Source organism: Arvicanthis niloticus, chromosome 3, assembly GCF_011762505.2.
Source record: "Arvicanthis niloticus isolate mArvNil1 chromosome 3, mArvNil1.pat.X, whole genome shotgun sequence".
Taxonomy (NCBI): domain Eukaryota; kingdom Metazoa; phylum Chordata; class Mammalia; order Rodentia; family Muridae; genus Arvicanthis; species Arvicanthis niloticus.
This window is the reverse complement of record NC_047660.1, coordinates 111,822,958-111,839,280: the sequence shown is the minus strand read 5'-3', so window position 1 is coordinate 111,839,280 and position 16,323 is coordinate 111,822,958. Positions and strand designations below refer to the sequence as shown.

At 40.1% G+C, this 16,323-nt stretch overlaps 1 long non-coding RNA gene across 1 annotated transcript; it reads right to left on the bottom strand.

Annotated features, from left to right (window-relative positions):
* Nucleotides 1–7,586: 7,586 nt before the first annotated feature.
* On the bottom strand, nucleotides 7,587–15,584 carry LOC143441800 (uncharacterized). Its single transcript, XR_013109489.1, has 3 exons — nucleotides 15,450–15,584; nucleotides 14,717–14,787; nucleotides 7,587–8,325 (listed from the first exon to the last, which is right to left on the bottom strand). It is a non-coding gene; the product is annotated as an uncharacterized LOC143441800 (long non-coding RNA).
* Nucleotides 15,585–16,323: the final 739 nt, after the last annotated feature.

The window sequence follows — 16,323 nt, the reverse complement described above, 5'->3', positions numbered from 1 at the left end:
CCTCTCGGTTTTTAAAATGTTGACAATCAAATCATCAGTTTCTTTAGCTTAAGAGAGATGCGCAACCCGACTTGTAATAAATGGAAATGGGAGGATAGAGTAGATCTGTAAGGACAAATGGAAGATACCTAACTCAACAGCTGATTCAGAGTTTTTTTTTTTTTTTTTTTTTTTTTTTTTTTATTTCTCCCAGCCAAGAACAGCTAGAAATTATATTAGTCTGTTTTGGATGCCATTTAAAAAACAGAACGGACTGCTTAAAAAACAAAATTTTATTTCCCTCACAGTTCTGGTGTCTAGAAGTCCGAGACCAAGGGCTGACAGAGTCTGTTAGGTTCTGTCAGTGGCTCTTTTGCTGGCTTGTAGACAGCTAGCTACCCTTCACTTGTTCCTGCATGCACACTCTGGTGCATGCAAACAGAAAGACTCAGCTCACTGACTTCCCTTCTTATGAGGTGCTAATCCTACCAGACCCCTCCTATATGAGCGCCTTTGATTTTAGTTATTTTCTTTGAGGTCCCATCACCAAATACAGCCACAGTGAGAATTTGTATGATCTTCAACATACAAATTCTGGAGCTGCAAAATAATATTCAGTTCATATCAAAAAGAAAAACAACCAAGAAACTCTATCAGAATTGAGGAGAAAAAAAAAAAAAACAGAATTGAGGAGGAAAAAAAATGGTGAAATCAAATAGGACTAAAAAAATCAAATATGTCTTCCAGATACAACTGGATACCAGTGTTGGAACTTGACACAAATAGCAATGATCCATCCGCCCTTATATAAAGCTAGACTTCTGTAAATGTGCTTCGTTTATGTATCCAACAGTGATCACAAGATTTGATTTAGTGTATAATTGATTACAGTTTTTACCTGTAAAAAGAAGTAATAAGGAATTTAATAAACTTGTAGAAGTGGAAAAATATATTCCCAAGTTTTTCATTTAAGATGAACTGTCTGGTCACCAAATATTCACCTAGGATTTTTTTTCTTGTTCTTTTTTGACTTTAAACTGAGCTATAAAGGCCAAAGCATCACGTGGAAGAAGGAGGAGGAGAAGGGGAAGGAGGAGGAGGGGAGGAAGAAGGGAGGAGGTGGAGGAGGAGAAGGAGGAGGAGGAGAGGAAGAAGAAGAACTTTTAAAAGCAGTTGGTACTAATTGTGACAACATGCCTGATTTCTTTTCTCAGTCCTACACTGCCCTATCCCAGACCCCAGACTTTATCAGAGACCTGGCTCTCCCGATGACCCTGCTGCACACAATAGCTTGGAAACTATCTTTGTATGTTATAAGTGGATGAAAAGTAATGGGCTCAGGGGAAGAAGCTGATATTTCAAGGAGGTTCTGCAGTGCTCCAGTCCCTTTTTAAAGAAACCTACTCTATCCAGCTCCCAGGGCTACATGTTCATTCAATAAAATGTAAATCTCTCCTAAATTATAAATGGAACACAGATAGGAATATAACGCAGATGATAGACAGCTTGTGTAACATGAAGAAAGACCTGAGTTTGATCCCTAACACCATACAAACCTGGTATGGTAGCCAGAGCTAGAGAGATGGAGGTATGGATACGGGAAGACCAGAAAGTCAAGGTTGGCTATGTAGTGAGTTCAAAGCCAGCTTCAGATACATAAGGTCCTATTTCGATATGAAATATGTATGGTTTATATGTTATCTTGTTTGATCTTCATAAGGATATTGAGACATATGGCATGTTGTTTCTGTTTTATAGGTGAAGAGAATTAGGCTTGTAAAAGTTACAGCACTTCCTCATGGGGCTTAACTTTAATGTGGCTCAACCACATGCCATCTTCTCACCTTCTCTCCCACACCACGTTGTTTTCGTACCATTTCCCGCTTCCTGCCTCCCGTTGCCTACCCACTGCTAGTCTGTTTTCTGTGTTAGGCATTTGATCTTTCTCAATTGGCATCCCTGATCCGAACCACAGAACACAGGAAATGACTTCAATGACGACTTTCCCAGCTCTCCTAAGGATGGTACTGGGCTAATGCCCAGACAGATGCACAGCAGTGGGGGAGGGGGATAATTCATCACACAAAATGGGAACATTGTTTTTTGGGGGGCTCACAGAAGCTCTATGGAGAAAGCCCAGGAGACACGGAAAATGTTCACTAATCCATCTGGCAATTTGCTGTACTCTCTCTAGTCCAAGTTCCTCTTCAAATATCTTCCTTCAGTAAGCAAATTTGCAAAGAGAAAAATACACTGTAGTTGAGAAAATCCTGTTGGTGGTGGTACTGGAAAGGCTGGAGGGAGAAGGAGTTTCAGATCCAAGCCTTTTGCTGGATAAATGTGACTGCTTGATCCATTTTCATTTTCTGCCCTCTTTCCCCATACAGTAAATGTAGATGAATTAAAGGGTGTCAAGACCCACTTGACATTAGCACTCTACTATTTATGAGAAAAAATTATGCTGTCAGATCATCCTTTACCACAAAAGCAACAAAAAGGAAACATGCGCATTTCGCTGTTGTAGTTATACCTTTATGTGGGGCTTTTGGAATTGTACTGATATGGATTCCCCTTGCCAATAATGATTAATTGTTTCTTGGGAGATAGCTACATGTAATATATAGATTTGCATATTTAGCTATTTCTATAAATACATAGGTATATTTTGGCAAGTTCTTCTATTCAGCCCCAACTGGTCTGGAAGTTGCTATTAAGAGCAGGCTGGCCTTAGGTTCACAGATATCCTCCTGCCTCTGTCTCCTTAGTGTAGAGGTATAAAGGCAGGTACCACCACGCCTGGCATTTGGTTATATTTTTTGACAGACCTTTGTTCATGAAGTATTTACATTTAAGAGTCAAGTTAGCATAAAGCTTAGCGTTTCAGTTATCCTGATAGCTCTTAAGAAGTCTTGACATTAGCTTGAGTTTATTTGGGGCACTTAAATTTTATTCAATTCAGTTTAATTTAACAATTTTATTCCACAGCATTTTATTATGTGCACACCCTATAGACATTAACTAGAGAACCATGTAGGAACCATTTCCCGTAGAAAAGGTTAATAGCATGGGTAACTAGGCCTGTTGAGTCACAACTTTAAAAGGTATAATGAAATGTTCTCCCATTTTGGAACTGTAGGGTCTATTTTATTATTGTCATGGTTGATATGGATAAGACAAAGCCTTTTCTGTGTCTGAAATCTTACATTAGTAGCTATTTCTTAGCCAGTATCTTAAAAAGTATTTTTCTCAGAAAGTGACAAGTAAGAAGCATTGGTTTTTTTTTTTTTACAATTACCTATCATTCATCAGTCTACATATTTATCAAATTAAAAAAAATAAAAACCTCTTTATAAAGAAAAGTTGGAAGACATGATGGGCTGTCCTGGGTAGAGCTGGAAGAGGGAGTTGGGAGTGAATGTGATTGAGATACATTGTATACACATGGGGGATGGATTTACTGGAGATACATTGTATACAAATTGGGATGGATGTGCTCTAGGTACATTGTATGCACACACACACACACACACACACACACACACACACACACACACGGGAGTGGATATGACGGAGATACGTTGTATACACATATGAAGTTGTCAAAGAATAAATAAGAATTAATTTTGAAAAAGAAAGTTGAAATATGCTACTCAATCAAATCTAAGCAAATGTCATACCAGAAACTAGATTAATGAAACTAAAAGAGAATGTTCCAGATGCCAGTGAACTGAGCTGTTTATAAGTTCATCGGGACAAGATTTTAAAGTATGGGAAGACTCTTTCTCAGTTAACCGCCTGCAGCTGCTGTCTTAGCACCAGCCGACTCAATTTCATCAACAGGCTTGGTCCCATGCTTACGGCATGCAGTATACAGAGGATGCAAATGAGCTTGGTTGATCCTCCTGAGACAACTGGGACCAAACTTACAGTTTATGGAAAACAAAGTCTTAGAAGGTAGCAGCATGAGCAAGAATTGTTATTCAGAATGAAATGAATGCTCTCATAACCATGCCTAGGCTAACTAGTCATAATATTTACATACTAAAAAAATATTCTGTTTAGGCATTTAATCTGTACAGATACCAGGTCAATAAAAGCATAAGCTTTTTGCTAACATTGTAAATGTACAAATTTGCCAAAATTGTCTAAAGCTTTCCCAGATAAATCTTTACTCTCTCTCTGTCTCTCTCAAAATTGAGAACCAATAAACTTCAGTGATGATTAAGTAACCTTAAGAGTTAGACTATACAACCATGAATACTATGGGCATTTATGCCATGTATACACGCAGAAGTCTGTTTTGATTAAATAAAATTTAAAACAAAGTTTATTTGGCATGTTGAAAATAAAATATAATCATGATTTGACTAAATGATGGGCCCAGATGATTATGTGGGCCTTAATTACCATCTTTAACACTCGCTGTTTTCCTACATATAATCTATTTCTACATATAATTCCTTTCTTTAATGAGTCCTTGCTGGATAGTCACTTCGTACCATTACAGAGTACTGACATCCCTGAGCTTTGCATTTCAGTGGAAAACAAACAGTAACTGAATAAATGATTCTGTGAAACTGATAACTTATAAAGAGACTCAGCCATATGAACAGGCTCCTTCAGCCAACCAATAAGGACAGAGGCTACTGTGACTAGAGTTAGATGGGGGTAGGGGAGATACTCTGATAGAAATTGATGGAAGAGGAGGTGGGGGTGGGGTGGGAAGTGGGGAAATGGCAGACCAGGGCCAAACCATAAGTGACTTTTTCGTATGATATAGACAAATTTGTAATTTATTCGAATACAATGGCAACTATGATGTGTAAGCTCAGTTGTCAAAGTTGACTATATCTGGAACCAACTAAAACCCAAGCCTCTGATCACTCCTGTGAGGGAGGCAGGAAGACCCATCCTTTATCTGGGCCACATCTTCTGGTGGCAGCCCATATCAAAGGATACAGAAGAAGAAAACTTTGCTTTTTGCCCACTTGACTTCATCTATCCTGTGCTAAGGCATTTCTTCACAGGTATTGGAACCAATACAGGATCTGGGGGGTGTAGTTGTGTGATAGGGTGATAGATTGGCCTGTGCAAGGGTCTCTGGTCACCTCTCAGTAGTATACACACACACAAAGAGAGAGAGAGAGAGAGAGAGAGAGAGAGAGAGAGAGAGAGAGAGAGAGAGAGAGAGAGAGAAAGTGAGTTGGGGGATGAGAGAGAGAGGCTTATTACTATCTCACATCATACAGAAAATCCCTAACTAATACTACATGTACAAATGAGAAGACCAAAGATTTCATTCTTTAAAGAGGTTAATGAATAGATCTGGGAGGTAAGGACAGATGGAGCCATGCAGTCCTGGGGTGGGGTGCTGCAAACTTATCTAGAGATACTTTCTGGTTTCCATTTGGGGCTTATGCAAACTCTGAGGCTGAATGGGACAAGGAGGAAGTAGATGCCTGGGAGCCTTACCTATGGTGACCAACTAGAGCTCAGGTAACAGTGATCATACTCAAGAGGCAAACAAACTGTTCAGACTTATGGTGATCTTTTTAATTGAAGAAATACGGATACAGATCTGGTGAGCATTTTTTAGTGATCCAAGTGGAAAATTGGTAACAAAGACATATTCTGGAGGAAGAAGCATCTGAGTTTCTCCTGGATGACTCCCAGGTTTCTGGCTTAGGATCTGTATAGAAAACAACACGGTGCTCCCTAAAATAGAAATCAAGAATTGAAGATTGGACTAATGGGTGTGGGTTTGGGGGTCAGAGAAAGCATCCAGAGAACAGTAAGTGCCTGTCTAGGTATTCAGGTCTGAGGCTCGGAATCAGATGGAAAATTAGGACTTGTTAGAGTAGAAACAGCATCTGAACTCATATGGACAGAAAAGATCATTTTAGGATAAAAAAAAAAAAAAAACATAAAAGGAAGGTGAACCAGAAAGTCAGAATAACATTTCCAAGTTAGGAAAAAAAAAGGAAGAACTAGGAAATTCATCTGAACACAGGAGGGATGGGTGAAAACAACAGTGTATTTTGTGAAGACAATGCCTTAGGGAGAATGTTTCCTTTGTGTTTTACGTGCTAGCAATCCGAATGTAGCAGACACTGCACTGCTGAGACCAAATACAAACCGTCAGCCTTTTTTCCAATTCCTCCATCACTCATGGTCAGTGTTAATGTTGAGCTCTGCTGTTTACATAGACTAATGCAAAGTCGATCTTTCCTTTGTCTTGGACAGGAGCTTCGCGGTCTTGATGCAAAGCAGCTGTGATGACCCATAGTAGACCTTCGTAATCAAGTTTATTATTATTATTTTTTCTGTCATGGAGGGAGATGGAAGCTCACAGGTCTCAGAAGATCATGAGATCTCCATGAGACCCATCCAGAGATTCTCTAAGAGGTAAATGGTTCACTGAGGAGTGGGACTCTTGGTCTGTGGTACAGCTTCCTTTGAGTTTGACATTGCTGGCGTGGGGCTTCACGGTTGTATGGCTACCTCTGAATTGTCTATGCTTCTGTAAGTGATCTCACTAAGTTCATTGGTTCTCAAGTTGGTTTCAGACAGAGTTCTCTCTTTGGTCTATTGGTTCCCTCAGTGTCTGGGGTGATCTTTGTCTCCCTGGAAAAAGTCACCCAACACATCACGACCAAGCAAGTTACCTGAGTTGCTGTCACACTTACCTACCTGTTTTCATGCCTGTGATTGGGCTTCTTGCTCCAAGCTTGTCTCCAGGCAGGATGCTGGAGACATTAAACTAACTACAGGCTTTAGTCATGTCACCTGAAACAGGAATCTGAAGCAAATGTACTAAGAAATCCTGAGGTTCAAGGACAAACTATGGCAACCAGAAACTATAAAGCTGAAGGCCAGGTCCTTCCTTTGTGACCCTAGCTCCACAGGGGAAACAAAGTGGGCACAATGTCTACCCTGGAGACTTAATTAGTCCAAGACTGGAAACAATGATTTGCTGGCATGAGATCATGTACTCAACCACAGGATTCTTTCTCCAATGAGAAATGGACAATGACATCAACTATTTGGTTCATCTAGATACATTGCAGCAAGCCGAGCTTTTCCCTTGAAATCTTTCCCAAATCCTTTCAAACTGATTTGTATTATATCAACAAACAGTCTAACAATAGGCCAATTTAGTAAGGCAACTTAAAAGCAAACAAATAAAACAAAAAACATTGGCCTTTTCATTAGCTACATAATTTTGTTGGCATGCCTCTTGATTTTAGAAGACTGTTCGTAATTTACATATTAGTTCAAGTTTACAATGAGCAAAGGAGAAAAGAATGAAATAATGTCTCATGACGGTTTGGATTTCAAAGCTAGTGCCCTAAATAATTGTGAGCCTATATCATCTGAAAATCTTAATCATCAATTATTTTTAAATCATGTTTCATAGTATATATGTACAGTGGCTTACATATGAGTGTATTACTTTCTCTTTATATAATGTGTGTATGTATGTATGTATGTAGAGAGAATTGGATTTCTTATATTTTTGATACATCTTCCAAAAACACATAAAAAGAGAATATGCTAAAAGTGTTTGGATAATGCATTTTCCCTTTAGTAGCTCAATAGCCATGTAGTCAGAGGATCTGGCTTTATTATGAATGAATCATACATTTAAAATCAACATAGATTCAGAGTGAAAATGACTGTAGAAGATTATTTTAATTTTTCATGTTGAACTTCATATACCAGAAGTTCTGGGCTGGTTCCCAACTCAGTCTGACTCAGCCACATCCCCCCCCCCCCAACAGGATGTGGTGGTAGGAGGAGGTGGTGGGTCTTAGGGGCACGAACTTCCCTAATGCATTACCTCACCTAGGCTTCCAGACCACAGACTCAACTTTTCAGAGCACAGAACAAGGATTAGCCCTTGAATTCCCGTAGTTCTTTCTGATAACTGAGAATAAAAAAAAAACTTAAAACATAGGAGAGATGGACATGATTGAAGTGGAAACTTAAGGGTTCTTTGGAAAGTCAGTTGTGGTTGGATGGTGTTTTGCTGGGGGAAACACATGAAGGAGTCTTTCATTGAAGTGGACACAGGTGAAAAAGTTGTGAAGGAACATTTAGCTGCAGCAGACACAGCTAAAAGGAAGCACGTGAAAGGTCACACGATGAAGGATTCTTCATTAACGACATGCATGTATTGGTCCACCTTACAATTCCTAGTTGAGCTGCATTTGTTGGGACTCCATAGAGGGAAACACTTGAAAAAACTGGGGATGTCCTGCAGTTTCTTGCTGCTTCCTCAGACTTGGGTTGATTGGCAGAGTGATGTCAGCTGAGACAGATTCACATGCTGAGACAAGACCTGTGCTGAGGCAAAACCCATAGAGGACACGTGATGTTTTGGAGCGTGTATGAAAAGGACTTTATAGAAAGCGATGGAGGCTCAGCTAAGCTTGTTGTGCAATGGTTGTTGGTCTCATATCTTTGCTGATTTTCAATTCACTGAGAGAGGCACAGCTGAGAACTTCTCCTGGTCTTCCTCCTGGTCCCTCCTGCTGACTCCTGCTGAGGCTGAGGCCTGGCTGTCTCTGCTAGGTAGTGCCACCACTGCTGATTCGTGTTTGTTATCCCAAGTCTACCCAAATGGACTGCTGATATATTCTTGAAATGTTTACGACTGGATCAAGCTGCTGCTGTTGCCCTGAGAATTGAACTACCAATTTCCAGACAACACAGATGGGAGTTGCTCCAAAGAACCTTTCTAAACAGGTCCACTTCCCTTGTATCCTTTCTTTTCTACTACCTCTGATGGGTGGTGGGCTAAAAGGGAGGTTAAAGCATTTAAAAACTATCATTAAAAGTAGACTTTGAAAAAATTAAAGTTACACATGTTCATTATCCTTTGTGCCCAGTCACACTGTCTTTGCTATCTTCCTGCCTGTAGTTTCATCCAATTCCTTACTCTTTCTATGATGAGGGTAGCACGTTGGAATTCGACTCACACATACATTAGGAAGCTCATAGTTCTTGGGACAGGTAACAGCCTGCACTAAAAGACAATTTATAAGAGATCTGCATTATGACTTTACTTGGTAGTTATTATGACATGACTCTCTCCTTATCTATTTTGTGTGTTGAAACCTTAATGCCCAGCACTTCAAAATATGATATAATTGAGATGGGATCTTTAGATATATAATTATGGTTAAATTAAGATTTATTGGTGGGCATTAACCCAATTTGACAAATGTGTGGGCACAGAGGAAAGGCCATGGAAGGGTAGTGAGGGGCTACCTGCAGAACAATGTGAGAGACTTCAGGTGAAACTAAGCTCCCACCCTACACCTGAACCTTACGGTTTCAGCCTCCAAAACAGAAAGACAATAATTTTGTTTGTTGTCCTGTCTGTTTGGCTCTATCAGATTAACACCATAGCACAGTAGAGAAGGCTCAGCTTTGAAATTTCCAAGTCTGACTATGATTTACAATACAACCATAACCTTGAGGAGCTGTTCAAACTCTCTGAACTTCAGTCCCCTCATTTGTAGAGTGGGAATAAAAATAATTACCTGTCAGTTTTCTTTGGGAGCAAATTCATCTGTGCAATTAGTGTCTGACATAAAGTAAGGGCTCAAGTCCTGCCCCTTATATGACCTTGGATGTCTTACCTAAAACTCCAAGCCACAGAGCTACACTATAAAACACTTGGTATATACAAAGGGTTCGATATATGTTAGGTTTTTGTTAGGGGTGGGAGTGTTCAGACAACAGGTATAGTTTCAAGTTTTTTCCTGATGATCAGAGTTGTGTATGTAATATATATATATATATATATATTACATACACAATATATATATATATATATATATATATATATATATATATATATATATTGGCTGGGGAGCAATGGGAGGCGGGGAGTCTTCTGAAAGAATTGGGGTGTCATTGTGATGCTTATTTTACATTTTGGCTCCTTACCTGTTATCATATGACAATGGCCCAAATGATTCCAAAAGTCTAGGGTTGAGAACTGTGGCCCTAGCCCCTATAGGAGCTAAGGGTCCCAACAGGTGTGACCCACTCAGGAGCTATAATATTAGCAGGCTCCATCTCCTATTTCCTGCTGTTGTCATTGCTGTTGGAAGCCAAGGATTATAATAGCTGCCAGGTTCTGTGGCTACTGGTGGTCAAAGCCTAGAACACAAGGCTTCCAACCCAAGGGTCTACAGCTATAGACATTTGGCATCTAAATCCTGGTCCCTACCTCTCAAGATTAGATGCAAACTCCCAAGCCCGTTGGTCCAGTTCCCAAGCCTTCAGCATTCATGGGCCAGGGTCTGCCAACCATAGATGAGGAGAAGCTCATCTATTCTTGATGCCTATCTGGATAGAACAGAAGGACCTTAGCCAGCTAATGGGAAACACCAATACTGTGGACTACAGCTGAAGAGAAATGAAGCAACAGTTCAGGATAACCATCTTGGCTTCATCCACTGAAAAGAGAGCAACACAGAATTCAAGTGTTGAAAAAATGATTGCAGCTGGACTTAGAGTTCTCAGGAGTCACAAGCAGGAGGACGACTCCAAGCTCAAGACCAGCCTGCTCTATAGAATGAATTCTAGGCCAGCCTAGGTTATATACTGAGAATTTGTGTCAAAAATGCAAAAAGGACTGCAATTATAAATATGTATCTTGTTTCTTCTTTTAAGGCAATATATATGATGTTAGATACAGTGGGTTTTATATTCATTAGAAATAAGGTACCCATCCCCATTATTCCCGCTTCATAAAACAAAAGTATCTTTCATAGAATCAAATGCCCAGATAGGCAAACATGTTAAGTTTACCAGTTCAGCTCAGAAATATGAAAAAGGTAAATCTGTTAAGCTTCTCCAGATTTTTTCCTTTTTCCTGCTCCCAGATCTGTGAGTCACTGTTCTGTCTAAAAAATATTTAGAGAGTGAATTATTCCTTGGCAAGGCCTGCTCTTAGACAGGCTTCCCTATCGCTCACAGAAATGACTGTTATCTCGGGTGTTTTTTTTTTTTTTTCTTCTGAAAGAATGTCTTGCAGGGGCATTTAATCTGGTCCAAAATAATTCCTCAGACTTCCCAAAGGTTCACCACACTGCTCTCCAGCGACTGTATAAACACCACGGCCTCATTTGGGAGAGGAGGGTCCCTGTTTATTTTCTTGCCTAAATGATGTTAGTAAATCTTATCAGCTTGCTTTTACAAAGAAATCTCTAAGTTGTGATTTTATTGAGAGTACTGATTTAACATATTATAATAATAGTTACTCAAGAAGACAAATGCTTAGATTAGAATATTTAAAAGGTGAATAGTTACTATGCTTCTGTGTCAAGGGCATATCATCAGGGCATTGATGTTCAGACTATATAACAATAATTGTAACAATATAACAATAATCAATCCTATCCAGAAGGGAAAATAGGCAAAGGACTTAAACAGAGGTTTCTCTAAAGGTTTTCCCTGTAATCTGCAATAAGCATGTGAGAAGTAGTCTCTTAATGTAATTAGTCATCAGGGGAAAGCTAACCTGAAAGATCATGACAAACATCATGGAATGTGGAGAGAACATGGGCTCATACTCATTAGTTTGGCTTCCATAATAAAACAAAATCATATTTGGCCTGTTTGAACATTTCTGTCACTGCAGGTATTTGAGAGGAGGAGGAGGAGGATGGTAAATTCAAGGTCAGTGAGACTATGACTCAAAGTGGAAAATAGAAAAAATGTCTAGGAAATAGAGCTTAGTGGTTGAGTAAATGCTAAGGTGTGGGAAGCCCTGAGTCCAATCCCTCGTACTGTAAATGGACTGACTGACTGAATGAATGAACAAATGAATGAACAAATGAATGAACATGAAAACAAGAAAAAAGAATTCAATCCCTATTACTGCAAACTGACTGAATGAGTGAGTGAGTGAATGAATGAGTGAGTGCAAACAAGAAAAAGAAAAACTGTTATGGAGATCTTGCTCAGGACAACAGCATGGTTGTTCTTCAAAAAAAAAAAAAAAAAAAATGAAAAGAAAAAAGAAAAAGGAAAAAAGAAAAGCAAAGATCAATGTGTGATTTTGTGCTCCCGTTTTTGAGTGTGAGCATCCAAAGCCTGGAAGACTAGCAAAGAGAGATCTGTATATTATAGCAGCGTGAATCAAACAGTCAGAAGGTGGGTGCGACCCGTGTCCACCCACAGACGGCGGGATAAACTGTGTGCTCCACATGTTCACTGTGATATTGAGAGCACCAATCAACCTTTAGGAAAGGGAAATCCTGTCCTGGGGACTGGGGGAAAGGGGAGATAGGTCTGAGCAAAGTAAGCTAACCACAGATACGATGTGATTATAAATACTATTTCACTTATATCAAGTATATGGATAGAGTAGGCAAAATTCTAGATATCATGTGATTGTGAGAGAGCGGAGGAGGGAAAGGAGAATGTGGGCATAGAGGTTCAGCTCAGTAAGGGGGAAAGAATCCTGGGGCTGGAAAGTGGGGATCAGGCAGAGCAATGTGAGACTACCTCAGGTCACTGAGTTCCCCATAGATAGTGGGAACCATCGGGACTTACACGAAAACATTGGAAAATATTGAAATTGTATTCTTTTAAAGCACCCACTTCTCTCCATTTTTTTTCCTGTATGTTTTTGTTTCTCATTTGACCTGACTTACTCTACAGACAGATTTTAGAGCCGCCCTATATTATATAATGTTCTAAAAACATGTTTCCAAAGAAAAGAATCAATTTCCATGATGCTTTTATAGGGCAGGATGACAAAATGTTTGTATGTGTCCATAGTGACAGTTGCCACTGTCTTTCTTTGATATGTGTGTGCCTCTTTCTAATTAGCTATGGTGACTAGTGAAGCAGATGAGGGAGTGTGAAGGCTTCTCTGCCCGCGTGCCTGCTCGAGGAAGTGGCTGAAGGGTGGAATGTGTATTTTGGTCAAGAAAATGTTTTACTGATGTTTTCTTTTCCATGTTGGTTATAATTCAGTCATCCCAGAAATATAAATATATTTGAATTTGAAAGTATTGTTGGCTGTGAAAATACTGGCTTTCTGTTCATCTGTTTATCTATCTAATAAACGGTATAAGGGTCTTCTTTTCTATGAGAAATAATTAACCATTATACCAACACAGACACACATACATACACACACAGGGCAATTTATGTGTACTTAACTTGAGGAATAAAGCTAAGTGTGGTGACACACACCTTTAATCCCAGCATTTGGGAGACAGAGGTAGGTCAATCTCTGTTTGAGGCCAGCCTGGTCTACAGAGTGAGTTCCAGGATAGCCAGGGCTACACAGAAGAACACTTTTTAAAAAAAAAAAAAAAAAAAAGCAAAACTAAATCAAAACAAAACAAAAATTAGGAGTTAAGAATTTGTTTTGGACAGGCAGTGGTGGCGCCTTTAATCCCAGCACTTGGGAGGCAGAGGCAGGCGGATTTCTGAGTTCGAGGCCAGCCTGGTCTACAGAGTGAGTTCCAGGATAGCCAGGGGTACACAGAAACCCTGTCTTGAAAAACCAAAAAAAAAAAAAAAAAAAAAAGAATTTGTTTTGTCCATTAAGGTCATTTTGTGTTTTGGGAATCAGTTTTCACAGTGTTTAATTTTCTAAACATATTGCCTCTCAACAAGAAATGGATTATTAAAATAGCAATAATTGACATTCCATTTTCTCACATTTGCTCATTGAAAACAAAAATGGGTCACGTAAAGCTGTAGTCAAGCTTGCAAATGCAAAACTAGCTGCAGGGCCAGGGTGCTGCTCGACTGTAGAGTTCTAGCTTAGCCTGGACTGGGGCTCCAGTATCACCACCAAACAAGTCATAAACAACACAGTCACACTAAGGGCTGCAGTCAGCCAGGACAGCTTTATTTTAGACACATTTTAGACACATCACTCGGCAGAAATCCACCTCTGCACTGGAACTCTGCTCTTGAGGCTGTAGAATGTCCCCAAGGCAGATAGCACCGCCCGCAGAGATGGCTGTTTCCGCACTACTCAGCAAGGTGACGTACTTTGCCTATGCCCTGAAGAAACGTTTGAAGGATTTTCAGATGAGTTGCTGAAAAAAGGAAACTAGCCATTCTGGGTGACACCTAGGGAGGCATGACCCATCTCTTCGTCATGTGTTTTCTCAAAAGAGAAAAAGCAGATATGGTCGGTGTTGTCTAAATATGGTAATAAGGGCAGCACATATTCATAGACTCAAATGCATTAGAACTCTGTGGAGCAGAAAATCAAAGCCCCATTTTCGATTAGCCCAGTTTTCCAAAGATGATCACTTTAGGAATTTGGCACACATGCGCACACACACACTCACATACACACACACACTTTTGAATAAAAGTGGGTTAAGGGTTCAAACTTTTTTTGAGACAGGGTCTCACTATGTAGCTCTGGCTATCCTGGAACTCCTTACTATGTAGAGCAGGCTGGCCTTGAACTCACAGAGATCCACCTCCTGAGTGCTGGGGTGAAGTCATGTGCTACCTCATCCAGTTTCTACTTTTGTTTTAAAAATATATATTTTAAATAATTTTTAAAAGAAACTTCCTACATGTAACCAGTACATTTAATCATATCCACCTTTTATATCTTTTATTAAGTTACATTTCTGGCACCTTTATGTCATTACAGAGAAATCTATTTCATTCTTTTTCATGTGTGTGTGTAGTGTTTTATTTTAATAGGTATTCTATAACCTGTACAACTTACTTGTGGTGGTTTGAATAAGAACGGTCCCATGGGCTCACATATTTGAATGCTTGGTCAACCAGGAAGTGGAGCTGTTTGAAAGGATCACAAGGATTAGAAGGCGTGGCCCCACCTTTAATCCCAGCACTTGGGAGGCAGAGGCAGAGGCAGGTAGATTTCTGAGTTCAAGACCAGCCTGGTCTACAGAGTGAGTTCCAGGACAGCCAGGGCTACACAGAGAAACCCTGTCTGGAAAAACCAAACCAAACCAAACCAAACAAAAAACAAAACAAAAAAACAACAAAAAAGAAGGTGTGGCCTTGTTGGAGAAAGTATGTGTCACTAGGGGTGGTCTTTGAGGTTTCAAAAGCTTGTACTAGGTCCAGTTCTCCGAGGATCAGGATGTAGCTGTCTGCTATTGCTCCCGTGCCTGCCTGCATGGTGCCATGCTCCTTACCGTGATGGTATTGTGTTAAACCTCTGAAAGTGTAAGCAAGCCCCCAATTAAATGCTTTCTTTCGTAAGAGTTGTCTTGGACATGGCGTCTCTTCACAGCAGTAGAACACTGACTAAACTAAGGTGTCACTGATTCTTAAGTGTGAAAGTATTGGGCTTTCCTATGCATGCCCTAGCTCTAAAATAATGAGACCTCGTACATTTATTAAAAGCCTCAGGCACTAAGCTGGGCAGATTCTGACCTATTCTAACCTGACTGTGCTAGCCTGGCCTACTTCCCAGTCACGTGGCCCTTTACCTGCCATCCTGGTCTCGTCCTGGCCTCCTTCTTTCTCCATGTCCTCATGGTGACTCTCCAGGTCCCATCTCAGACCCTCTGCCTTTCTCAGGGCATGGAAGCCCTGCCCATCCTCTCCTGCCCAGCTATAGGCTGATCATCTCTTAATTAAGCAATCAAACTATGGTGGAAATCAATGATTTACAAAATACAGGTCAGGAAATGTTTCATAATAATGATGATACCAAAGTCCAAACGGTGCCCAGATTTCTAGGTACAGAAATCATCATTTGAATACAACACTTAAAAGATATTTAAATAAAGAATAATGCTTATTTTCATGTGTCTGGCACGGATTCTCTTTCTCTTACCAACGGTGCTTCATGATCAAAAGTTGAACCTTTACTTCTTACTCGGTTGAAGCAAGGGTAAGCATGGCAGATTTGGGGTGGAGGCAAACAGATTGGATCCACCTCCTTGCTCCCTGAGGAAGAGAGGTGTAACTTTCTGGAAGTTACAGATCTCACTCTCCCTCTTTGTCAGATCTCCCTGTGTTTTACTTTTCATAGAGGAAGAAATGGCTTCTCTGTTTCCAGTTCACATGCTTTAGTCCACCCCTCTCCCTTAACAGAGCCTTTAACCAGTTATGGGCTGGTGACTCTTTAGTGTTTAGCAAGTTCCATGGTATAATTCTTTCTGCAGTGAGTGATTATTATATTCCAATCGAAGTCACTGAAGACAAGGAACAAGAGAATTGTAGGCCACACACCACCCTGGCCCACCCACACTCTCCTAAGTCAGTTGACATTTTAACTCCAACTAGAGTAGTAAATTGTTTCCCTGTCAGAATGCTGCCACAGAGGATGTTCTCCCTTCCTTCCTTCCTTCCTTCCTT